Consider the following 12,475-nt stretch of genomic DNA (forward strand, 5'->3'; position numbering starts at 1 on the left):
GGCGAATATCTCCATGCTTCAGGTAACGACAGAGCCTCGTGTGAGATCCCTGCTTGACCAATTGTCAACGCCAGTAACAAGTGTTAAAGTCAGTGTGCAATTTTTTGGAAAGCTATCGAATGCCGTTAAAAAGTTTACCTGTGTCTAAAAACAATTTTCCTTTCAACGAGTCCTGTGATGTTGCTGCTGTAGTCTTCTGTCCGAAGACGGGTTTAATGCAGTTCTCTCCACGATAGCACATCCCGTGCAAGGATCTCCATCGTTACGTATTCACTGTAGCCTGTATCAACATTTGGACCTGTTTGCTGTATTCACGCCCTCGTTTCTCACTACAATTTTTATATTGCGTGATTTCCTCGATTACCACATCACATATTCGTTATTGCCTCAGGGTCTCTCTTGTCGGTGTATCCATTATTTTTTGTTCTATGCAGTTCAGTAAGCCGCCATCAGTTGCGCGATCTATGCATCTCAAAGTAGCTGAAAACGTGATATGAAAATCCAGATCAACTTCGATTTTGAAATCATAGATAATTTATAACTGATACACACGTAATTTGTTACGGAACCACATAATACGTGAGTAAACTTATGTTTCTATTGTTATGGAATCAAATGTTACTGTCTTATAGATACCGATATGCATACAATTATTTATATTACAATGGACCCGCAGCGTAGAAGATACCTCTTAGAGACGTTATGTAAGAAAATCCAGATTGCTACTATAGTATTTTAATTGTGTACTTATTGTGACGGTGTGGCCGAGCGGTTTCTAGGCGCTTCAGTCTGGAACCGCACGACCGCTACGATCGCAGGTTCGAATCCCGCTTCGGGATGTGTGATGTTGTTAGGTTAGTTAGGTTTTAGTAGTTTTAAGTTCTAGGGGACTGAAGTCCTATAGCGCTCAGAGCCATCTGAACTTATTGTGATACGTCCATTTCGGCTAGACTTTCACAGATGGTCTGAAGATGGAAATCTAGCCGAAATGGATCCAATGTTATTTATAATGCGTCTTGATTGCAAAAAATGTTTATTCACATGACCGGTTTCGGTTCCTCTAGAACCATCTTCAGATCTGCAATTTCGGTTACAGGAGTAATCCCTCCATACACAGCAACTTTCACATGCTGTTTCACATTTTTTGCAATCAAGGCGGATTATAAATAACAATGGAGAAACGAGTGATTGCGGTTATCCCATCAGACATTATGTCTGTTTTTGCTAAACGGATCCGTCCCAATAAATGCATCATTCAACTATTATAGCAGCAATCTGAATTTTATTTCATAATACAATTATTTGTTTGTCCACTGCATCAGATATCAGTAACGATGGGCTCTATGCTGTAATGCCTCTCTGACAATTAAATATTTTACATGCAGCTCGTGGTATGAAGAAAACGCATTTTTACAGATTGAAGTGCGCTATTGACATCGTATTTTCGATATGCTGACCCATAGTCACGTAAGACGTAACACCTGTTTTAATTCGCTAACGGATTAACGTATGAAAGCGAAGGTCTTGTAAATTATAGTACGCAGGGTGGCAAGTAATTTTATTGCATAATTAATACTCTTAACCAGCCGAGATACTGAAGCAGGTATCATTCTTGAAACGTGAGTGATGTACTTCTCTAACCGATTAAATGTATTGTTATAAATGGAACGACAGGTCAACTTGTGGCGTATCAGAAGGGGCTTATGAAAATCATTTGTAATGCGTAAACGTATGCGTCTATAAGAGAGCAAGAGAACTCTCGAAAGGTTTGATACAACTAGGAAGCTTAGCAGGAGAGTATCAACCATGTAATAAAATTACGTGCACTTTTGTGTACTATAAGCTGCCGAAAAACCTTGTTTGGTTTGTTCCCGAAATAAAACGTATTCAAGCTATGGTCTTATAGATACAGTGTTTAAACGATAATCGTATACAATGTGCCACAGTGGTGTCGAGGGAATCGAGACTAATTTCATACAGAACACTTGTGGCCTATTAGGTCGAAAAGGTCCCTCTAACTGGCCTACAAAACCCATATAAGCTGTCCCAGACAAAATACGCAACATGACCTTTTTGTAGGAAATTTAATGTAGTTTAGTTATACACTTCGTTTTCGCTACAGGCATCAAACGATCATCGACCTCCATTTTCACCGCCCTAAAGGTCGGGAGTTTCAGCATGTTGATCACGGTACTCCCTCCTACCACAGTCGACGTTTTTGCTGTTCATTGACTGGCTTTATTACGTCACCGGTTTGTTCGTCCTTTTACAAATTGTAAAACTGAAGTATGTGTACATTTTACCTAACAGTTTTCTGATTTTTAACAGCATAAAATTAACAGTTCAGTCGTTATGTTCATCACGCTTTGTGACTATGAAATTACTGTGCTTGTGAGGGTTGACTTCAGATCGAACTGTCAACGTGTGCAGGTTTAGTGTGACGTTTACAAATGTCGTGTTTTTCTTTCATTGCCCGTGAGGGTAATGAAAGAACGTTTAAATTAGTAATGTTGACGAAATAGGCGATTTAACTGGTGACGTAATGAAGTAAAAAAGGTCGAATATGGGAAATAATTCGTGTAGTTGCAAATATCTGTACAGTGAAAGGAGAGAGTACCATGAATAATATATTATCAGTCCTGACCGTTGAGGGTGGGGGGCGGAAGGGGTTGATTGTGGAAGGGGGGGGGTGCTTTTGAAGGTCACATTTCTATGTTTATCTTGAATAATTCGAAAGCCGCGGCCCTTGACAAAAACATATCCCAGTACAGAATTAAACTAAATTAAATCTCTGCATAAAGGGTCCTATTCATTTTTTTCTCTAGGATTAATAGTTTCCACGTGTAGAGAGTTAGAAAATCTCGTACGATATGCGTATGCTGTAATTTAGGTTATTTTTGTAGGCCAATTCGAGGTACTTTCCGTTGAAAGAACACAAGTCTCCTGATAAGATTGCTCGTCTCAGCTTTCACTGTGGTACGTTGTAAACAATTATCGTAAATGAATAAATAATTATTATTATGTACTGAAGTGCTGGAATGCTGTATGCCAGTGATCGTATGTGGATAAACTAAAGCTACCAGAAGCGAAGGAATGTACAGGTGAGGGGTGGACTTTCTTGGACTTTCTCGGGAGGACACTTTGGCCCGCGTGCGGAAGAATACACGTGAAATTTTAATCCCCGAACTGTTCGGCCCTGCCGTGTTTCATGTGGGCGTTCTCCACTCGCACGCGCCACGAATGAGAGGCCACGTCCGCCGGAAGTCTTCCTTCTGCTCCTTCCCCCTCCACCACACGCTCACCTCCCCCTCCTAGCGCCTCCCCCACTCCGTCACCAGCTGCCGCCTGCTACGTCAGAGGACGTCATCATAGGGTCCTGCCACTCGTCCTCATGTATCGTCATTGTGTAGGTGCTCCACAGGGATCCATACTGGGACCACCGATCGCATCGTGTGCAAAAATAAGGACTTAATTTTCAGCAATACAGCTCGAGATTACCAAAGTATAGTCATCTACAGCACTATACACCCATTTACTGACAACCTACGCCAGTTATATATAGCAAGGTAAGACGTTCTGGCTTTTAACACTCTTTCCGTTTTCCTTGCCTAAATTCGAATTGTTCAGGTATGAGAAAGGTTTTTTCAATCGAAGGGTGGTGGAAATCAATTTCATCTGTATGTGCTTCTGCCTCTGCCTTGGAAACAAACGTGGTCCATTTACTCGCTGTACTTTCAGCTGAGAGCAGTAATGCCTGATTTCGTCTTTCCCTTCAAGCTTCCATTCAATGCTGCTCATTTTTGTTCTGAGGTTCTTTTCCCGGCATAGTTATATGTTATAAGCGACACGCGGCAGATGAGTAAGTTTACTGACGAATAGGCTGACATGCATGTCATGTGTGTGTTCACAGCGCAATGACGCTATGCTACGATGAAAGAGTACATTTTTCATATGACGGTTGTTGCGTTACTATGTGTCGTGTGTTTTACGTTTTGATGACTGCATACTGCAGGTCTTATCGCTACTGTCATTTTATTTTAAAAGAAGAAAAATTACCTGATTAGGATGACAAACCACGTTATTGCTGTGCAATGAGTTACGGTCCCTTATACCAAAATTCTCCGAAAATATCTCTGAACAACATCTGAAATTTTATTGGTGGATTTACTTCGTTTATAGCAAGGTAAATTTTAGTGTGCTATCATACTTGTTTCGTATTACGTGGGTATATTCGCGATATAGGGTCACGGAAAAAGGCTACATTTGATTATGTAAAATGTAGTTCAATGGTATATACGCTATTTCTACTTCTTTTCTACATTTTTATATCGAAAACAGTATAACAGTCGTTCGCACAGCTTATGAAGAAAACTTTTTTTAGGCTTCAGTCCGCTTCTACAGTCTGGTACCGCGCGACCGCTACGGTCGCAGGTTCGAATCCTGCCTCGAGCATGGATGTGTGTGATGTCCTTGGTTAGTTAGGTTTAAGTAGTTCTAAGTTCTAGGTGACTGATGACCTCAGATGTTAAGTCGATTAGTGCTCCGAGCCATTTTTGAACCGCTTCTACAACCGATTGATACCAATTTATAGCAACAATTGCGATCGATTACAGATCTTAGCAATTTTGGATCACGCATAAAAGGTCATTCACGTTGTTGCAGTCTCTACTATATCGCCAAGTAGTTCTACTTAACAGTTTGAGCTGAGATGGAATGCATTACTTTGTCTACCCTTCTGGAATACTTTTCTTCGAACGACGATACGGTACTGGATTAATGCCAGTTTCAATACTACAGAATTTCGTCCTAGAAAGAATAATAACAAAAAAAAAAACGATTTTCCTGTTTTAGGAGCGAATCATTTACCAAAGCTAAGCGTTGTGACTGAAGCTATCTTTAGTGACTCGTATTTGTGCAGAAATATTTTATATGTGAGAACCCAAACTGATCATTTTCGAGAAGTTTGTGTGGAGACGCGCACGTCTCGAACGATTCCAGTGAGGTGGCAAACAGTAGCTACCTTTTCCGTAGGTGAAGGCAGATACAGCCATAAGGACAGGCGGGTCGACACAATTCACAGGACACTGCCTGCCAGAGACAGATTTCTGTGTTCGAGATCTAGTCCAGTACGTGGTTTCATAATTATTCAGCCAAACATACATTAAGCCAAATACTAAAGAAAGACGAAGAACACTCTAAGTGTATTAATTTTGAAATATATAGTCATCGGTTCGACACGAGGTGTCCAATATTTCCGGAATAGCGCCATTTATTCGTGCATGACGTGACTGAGATCCATAACTGTACGAAATATTATGAAATTAATCCGGTGATTGCTAATTCTTTTGAGGTCAGCCATGTTAGGTAGAGACCATTGAGGTAAATGGAAATGCCGTGTGGCTAGGACCTCCCGTCGGGTAGACCGTTCGCCTGGTGCATGTATTTCGAGTTGACGCCACTTCGGCGACTTGCGTGTCGATGGGGATCAAATGTTGATGATAAGGACAACACAGCGCCCAGTAGCTGAGCGGAGAAAATCTCCGACCGAGACGGGAATTGAACCCGGGCCGTTAGGTATGGCATTGCGTCGCGCTGACCACTCAGCTACCAAGGGCCGACACCATTGGGGTAAGCGACTTTGACAAAGGACAGATTACTATTTCACAAAGCCAGTTAACAAATATCTCGAAAATGGTGAAGCTGGTGGAATGCTCACGTGCTACTGTCGTGGGCATCTACGCAAATAGGTAGGACAATGAAACGACCACTAGGGACGTCCACATCTCTTCACCGAAAGTGAAGTTCGGAGGCTTGTCTGCATCGCGTAGTAAAGATGGTGATCTCTGGCATCTTTGTCGAAAGAGCAGAATGCTGGTGCACGCACAATTGTTTCGTAGCACACCGGTCATCGTACATCGTACATCGCGGCAGAATACCTCTACGTGTTCACATGTTGACCCAACGACATCGTCAGTTACGATTGCAATGGGCACGGGACCATCTGGATTCGACAGTCAATCAATGTAAACTTGTCGGCTCTTCGGTTGAATCACAGTTTTGCTACGCTAGGTCGATGGCCGTCTCCACAAACGCCGTCATCGAGGGTGAACGGAGGATCTAAGCGTGCAGCGCTCCACGGACACAGGCCGGTGGGAGCAGTATTATACTATGGACAACATTCAATCTCCTGTGCTTGCATGGGACCTGTGGTAGTATTCGAACGCACACCAGCGGCGAACCATCTGCATTGCTCCATGCATGACGTCTTCCCGACGGCGATGTCATCTTTCAACAGTATATCTGTCCGTGTCTCGGAGCCAGAACTGTGCTGCAGTGGTTAGAGGAGCATTATAGTGAACTCGTGTTCATGTCTTGGCGACCAAATTCGCCAGATGTAAATTCTATGGTATCTACCTAGGTCGGTATCAGGCAGCAACACCGCTCACACGAAAATTACACGACCTGCAATGCAGACATCTAATATCAAATACCTGCGAAAAGCTACCAACAAACTGTCGGGTCCCTGATATGCAGAATCGGTAATGTTTTTGGTTCCAGAGACAGACAAACAAACTATTAAGCAGGTTGTCATTATGATTTGGCTCATCAGTGCATATAACTGAACTCCGCCCAACAGTACCGACCGGCCGCCGTGTCGTTCTCAGCCCGCAGGCGTTAATGGATGCGGATATGGAGGATCATATGGCCAGCTCTCCCAGCCGTATGTCAACTTACGAGACCACTCGTTAGTATATGTATATATATGACGTTATCACATATCTCTCGTTCTTATGGACGCAGCACTACAAAATAAAATCACTCAATAACCATCGGCATATGTACAGAGTGTTACAAAAACGTGCGGCCAAACTTTCAGGAAACATTCCTCACACACAAAGAAAGAAAATATGTTATGTGGACATGTGTCCGGAAACGCTTACTTTCCATGTTAGAGCTCATTTTAATACTTCTCTTCAAATCACATCAATCATGGAATGGAAACACACAGCAACAGAACGTACCAGCGTGACTTCAAGCACTGTGTTACACGAAATGTTCAAAATGTCCTCCGTTAGCGAGGATACATCCATCCACCCTCCGTCGCATGGAATCCCTGACGCGCTGATGCAGCCCTGGAGAATGGCGTATTGTATCATAGCCGTCCACAATGCGAGCACGAAGAGTCTCTACATTTGGTACCGGGGTTGCGTAGACAAGAGCTTTCAAATGCCCCCATAAATGAAAGTCAAGATGGTTGAGGTCAGGAGAGCGTGGAGGCCACGGAATTGGTCCGCCTCTACCAATCCGTCGGTCACCGAATCTGTTGTTGAGAAGCGTACGAACACTTCGACTGAAATGTGCAGGAGCTCCATCGTGCATGAACCACATGTTGTGTCGTACTTGTAAAGGCACATGTTCTAGCAGCACAGGTAGAGTATCCCGTATGAAATCATGATAACGTGCTCCATTGAGCGTAGGTGCACGAAACTAAAATGAGCGCTAACATGGAAATTAAGCGCTTCCGGACACATGTCCACATAACATCATTTCCTTATTTGTGTGTGAGGAATGTTTCCTGAAAGTTCGGCCCTACCTTTTTGTAACACCATATATATATATATATATATATATATATATATATATATATATATATATATATATATATATATATTCCGGAATATGAACTTAGCGGTATCCGCCGTCTACTTTTTAAACATGTTAGAATCTGTTAACGGAATACTGGGACTGTATAGCGAAAAGGAAGCGAATTTTAACTATCCCACTTTTTGTAAGTGGAGACTAGTGGCCGCCCGGCTAGCCATGCGGTCTAACGCGCTGCTTCCCTAGTGGGAAGACGTACCGGTCCCCGGCACGAATCACCGGCCGTTGTGGCCGTGCGGTTAAAGGCGCTGCAGTCTGGAACCGCAAGACCGCTACGGTCGCAGGTTCGAATCCTGCCTCGGGCATGGATGTTTGTGATGTCCTTACGTTAGTTAGGTTTAACTAGTTCTAAGTTCTAGGGGACTGATGACCTCAGCAGTTGAGTCCCATAGTGCTCAGAACCATTTGAACCATTTTTGAACCTGGCACGAATCCGCCCGGCCGATTAGTGTCGAGGTCCGGTGTGCCGGCCAGCCTGTGGGTGGTTTTTAGGCGGTTTTCCATCTGCCTCGTCGAATGCGGGCTCGTTCCACTTATTGCGCCTCAGTTACACTGTGTCGGCGATTGCTGTGCAAACACTTTCTCCACGTATGCGTACACCATCATTACTCTACCACGGAAACATTTGGGGTTACACTCAACTGGTATGACACGTTCTCGGTGCGGTGTCCACTGGGGACCGAACCGCACAATAACTCTGGGTTCGGTGTGGGGCGGCGGTCGGGTGGGTGGACTGCTGTAGCCTGTTGGGTTGTGAACCACTGAGAGCTACGACGGGCACAAAGCCTCTCCGTCGTTTCTAGGTCCCCAATTAAATACAATTGGACACTTAAGCAATCTGAGACGTAATAAGTGGACCCTTAAACAAGTTAAGAAAGAAGATGCATTTACTGTAAGGAAATAATATCAACCATTACAACAAACTGAATTAGCGTTCACTGCTCTTTAATTTGAAATCTTATGGAGTAACTGATTCCTTAATTAAGTTCCTTTTGAGGTTAGAAGGTTTCCTTTCCAATTACTAAGTTTCCTTCTTACTGAATAAAAACATTTGTTTCTGGGAGACTTGAAGCTCTTTCAAATAATTAAAATAGCAAATAATACTCTTAGCCAAGGTCGCAATAAAACACTGTATTGTGGATAACCGGTTTCGGTACACTATGTTACCATCATCAGATCTTCGTAAAGGTTTTTATAAAAATCTTACTCTCAGTACTACGTTTTATTGCAGTTTTGGCTAAGAACTTTTTCTTCTCCTAAGAAAGTAAATACAGATCGCCCCTTCGTACTTAGTATGAGTGAACTAATAAATAATAGTTTGTTAATTAGTTCGTGGTAAACGCCTTATCATGTTTAAAGAGTTTTGCTCTTGTCAAATTTTCCAACTAAAACGTTTGATAACGTAAGAAAAGAAAGAAAAATGGAAATGAGCGCACAGCATTGTGGGCCGGGAGTCGCCCATTCGGGGAAGTTCGGCCGCCGAGGGCAAGTAATTACTGCATTCGACGCCACATTGGGCGACTTGCGCGTCGGAGATGGGGATGAAATGATGATGAGGACAACACAACACCTGAGCGGAGAAAACCTCCTTCCCCGGCCAGGAATCGAACCCGGGCCCCTTGGCGTGGCATCCCGCTGCTATGGCCACTTTTTTTTTTCCTGAATCTCACTTTTGTTCGTTTACATTCGTTCCATCTGCTCGTGGTGGTCGTCGCAAGACACCCGTTTCAGTTCGTCGTTGATCCATTAACTCAGTTTTTTTATTACAGATGGCAGCTAACTCTCTGACCGAACACGCTGAGTTACCGTGCCGGCTAACGAAAGAAAACTTTTACAATGTCGAGTAGAGAAATAGCTTCTTGCATCCATTCTCTAAAGCAACTGGCATAAAATTTTCGTATACTTGCCGATGGATAGTTAGTGCTTTTATTTTAAGATACTGTGTCCATACGTCCGAGAAGTTTGTAATAGCATCATTGATTTGCGATCTACAACGACATATATTCTGTGGCCTAACAGCCACAACGTAGCGCTGTGTTTTGCTTTTGGGCAGGATTTGAAATCTGGTGCAATGACTCTTTGGACAGTCACGTTTGGAGGGACGGACCTGTTGATGAAGGCAACCATTATTCTGCTGAGTTCCCAAACCAATGATATATTTCGACACAGGAAGCGATGTTTCCGAGTGTCAGAAGTACTACATTTTTCACAGTTGGCTGGAGCAAGCACGTTAATATTTACAAGACACTGATTGGTTGGGAATCTTGTAATGGTACTTGAATTACGTAACCATTACGGCACCTCACCTCAACCTCTCGATACCTGCAATATTCTACTGTGTAACTGTAAAGTAATTAACATATTTCTGTGACAACATTAAGATTTGATTTCATTAATGTGGAGGTACTTTGATACATCGATATGTTTATATTGCAATGATATTATTCTTATGTGTATTCTTTCTTGTGTCACTATGATCTTTGACGTACTTGTAACTCTGATTTTTGGGCGCGTAAGCTGTTATTAGAGAGTCGTCTTGGTCTTCAAGTTGAAAAGACGCAAATTGCAGTCACTTTATGAAATGTGAACTTTAACAATGAGGAAGATTTTTTCAAGTATGATTTATATTGTGAAGTGATGTTGCAACAAAAGTAATAAAAAAGGAAGTGTAATTTAAATTCGGAGTGCTGATTACTTTTTTACATCACCATCGTCCTAAGTTTAATCTTCAAGAATGGTTTATGAAACACATCTATAAAACTTAAATATCGCTGAATAGCACCCAGGCCCCTTTGCATCCGAGCTTGGAATGACCACCACCTAGATTTTCGACTATTGAGCCATGAGTTCACAACGAGACCAGCGTGGGAAACACGTAAAGATGAGTGCCTAGTTTATCCATTATTTCATGAAATGACTTCATTAACTGTGCTCTAATGACACCTGCCACATAATATAACTTTGTTGTTGCCCGAAAATGCAATATTTAGCAGCGTGAGCAACACTACAATCATAATTAATTTTTGACCTTTGTTGTGGTAGGGTTGTTAGAACCTGTTATGCACTATGATATACCACAGTGCAGAAGTATCTGCTGTCAGTGCTAGATGACCGATCTTCTTACATACCTGTTTACAATTCACTGTGGGTAGTCGTGCTAGCAACTTGAGTACTGGAGACCGTCCTAGCAGGTCGGTATTGAGCCTTTGACCCGTCTTGTGTCCGACGGTAGCTATTTGTAGGAGGTCACTTCTGTTGAGGTAATCTTTAGCAAAGGACACCCGATAAGGGTTGCCTGCCGCCAGTAGAGGGACTTGCTCAGGCGGTGGCCGGTAAACTCCCAGAAGTGCTGCCCGCGTGATGGCTGTGCGATGAACCGGCAACGCCGCGCACTTACATTTAAACTCGATAAGTCCAGTACCACCTAGTGTCGTCACCAATACGCCGGTCGCCACTCCTACTTTAAAGATTTCGTGTCTCTACAGCTACCAATACTGGCCATTAAAATTGCTACACCAAAAAGAAATGCAGATGATAAACGGGTATTCATTGGACAAATATATTATACTAGAACTGACATGTGATTACATTTTCACGCAGTTTGGGTGCATAGATCCTGAGAAATCAGTACCGAGAACAACCACCTCTGGCCGTAATAACGGCCTTGATACGGCTGGGCATTGAGTCAAACAGAGCTTGGACGGCGTGTACAGGTACAGCTGCCCATGCAGCTTCAACACGATACCACAGTTCATCAAGAGTAGTGACTGGCGTATTGTGAAGAGCCAGTTTCTTGGCCACGATTGACCAGACGTTTTCAGTTTGTGAAAGATCTGGAGAATGTGCTGGCCAGGGCAGCAGTCGAACATTTTCTGCATCCAGAAAGGCCCGTACAGGACCTGCAACATGCGGTGCCGTCAACGCGAACAAGAGGTGACCGAGACGTGTAACCAATGGCACCCCATACCATAACGCCGGATGATACGCCAGTATGGCGATGACGAATACACGCTTCCAATGTGCGTTCACGGCTATGTCGCCAAATACGGATGCGACCATCGTGATGCTTTACTCAAGCTGTTTACACAGAACCTCAATTTTTCCGACAAAATGTTTTGCCATTCGTGCACCCAGGTTCGTCGTTGAGTACACTATCGCAGGCGCTCCTGTCTGTGATGCAGCGTCAAGGGTAACCGCAGCCAAAGTCTCCGAGCTGAGAGTCCATGCTGCTACATACGTCGTCGAACTGTTCGTGCAGATGGTTGTTGTCTTACAAACGTCGCCATCTGTTGACTCAGGGATTGAGACGTGGCTGCACGATCCGTTACAGCCATGCGGATAAGATTCCTGTCATCTCGACTGATAGTGATAAGAGGCCGTTGGGATCCAGCACGACGTTCCGTTTTACCCTGCTGAACCCACCGATTCCATATTCTGCTAACAGTCATTGGATCTCGACCAACGCGAGCAGCAATGTCGCGATTCGATAAACAGCAATCACGATAGGCTACAATCCGACCTTTATCAAACTCGGTAACGTGATGGTACGCATTTCTCCTCCTTACACGAGGAATCACAACAACGTTTCACCAGGCAACGCCGGTCAACTGCTGTTTGTGTATGAGAAATCAGTTTGAAACTTTCCTCATGTCAGCACGTTGTAGTTGTCGCCACCGGCGCCAACCTTGTGTGAATGCTCTGAAAAGCTAATCATTTGCATATCACAGCATCTTCTTCCTGTCGGTTAAATTTCGCGTCTGTAGCACGTCAACTTCGTGGTGTAGCAATTTTAATGGCCAGTAGTGTATATTCC

At 43.4% G+C, this 12,475-nt stretch overlaps 1 protein-coding gene across 3 annotated transcripts in view; it reads left to right on the plus strand.

Annotated features, from left to right (window-relative positions):
* Positions 1–3,399: 3,399 nt before the first annotated feature.
* Positions 3,400–12,475, plus strand: part of LOC126425091 (sensory neuron membrane protein 1-like) — a 454,807-nt gene continuing 445,731 nt past the window's right edge. For all 3 annotated transcript variants that reach the window (XM_050088008.1, XM_050088007.1, XM_050088009.1), the window contains exon 1: positions 3,400–3,566. The gene's annotated coding sequence lies outside the window, so the exon portion shown is untranslated. The remainder of the gene's footprint in view (positions 3,567–12,475) is intronic.

This window comes from Schistocerca serialis, chromosome 10 (genome assembly GCF_023864345.2).
Source record: "Schistocerca serialis cubense isolate TAMUIC-IGC-003099 chromosome 10, iqSchSeri2.2, whole genome shotgun sequence".
Classification (NCBI taxonomy): Eukaryota; Metazoa; Arthropoda; class Insecta; order Orthoptera; family Acrididae; genus Schistocerca; species Schistocerca serialis.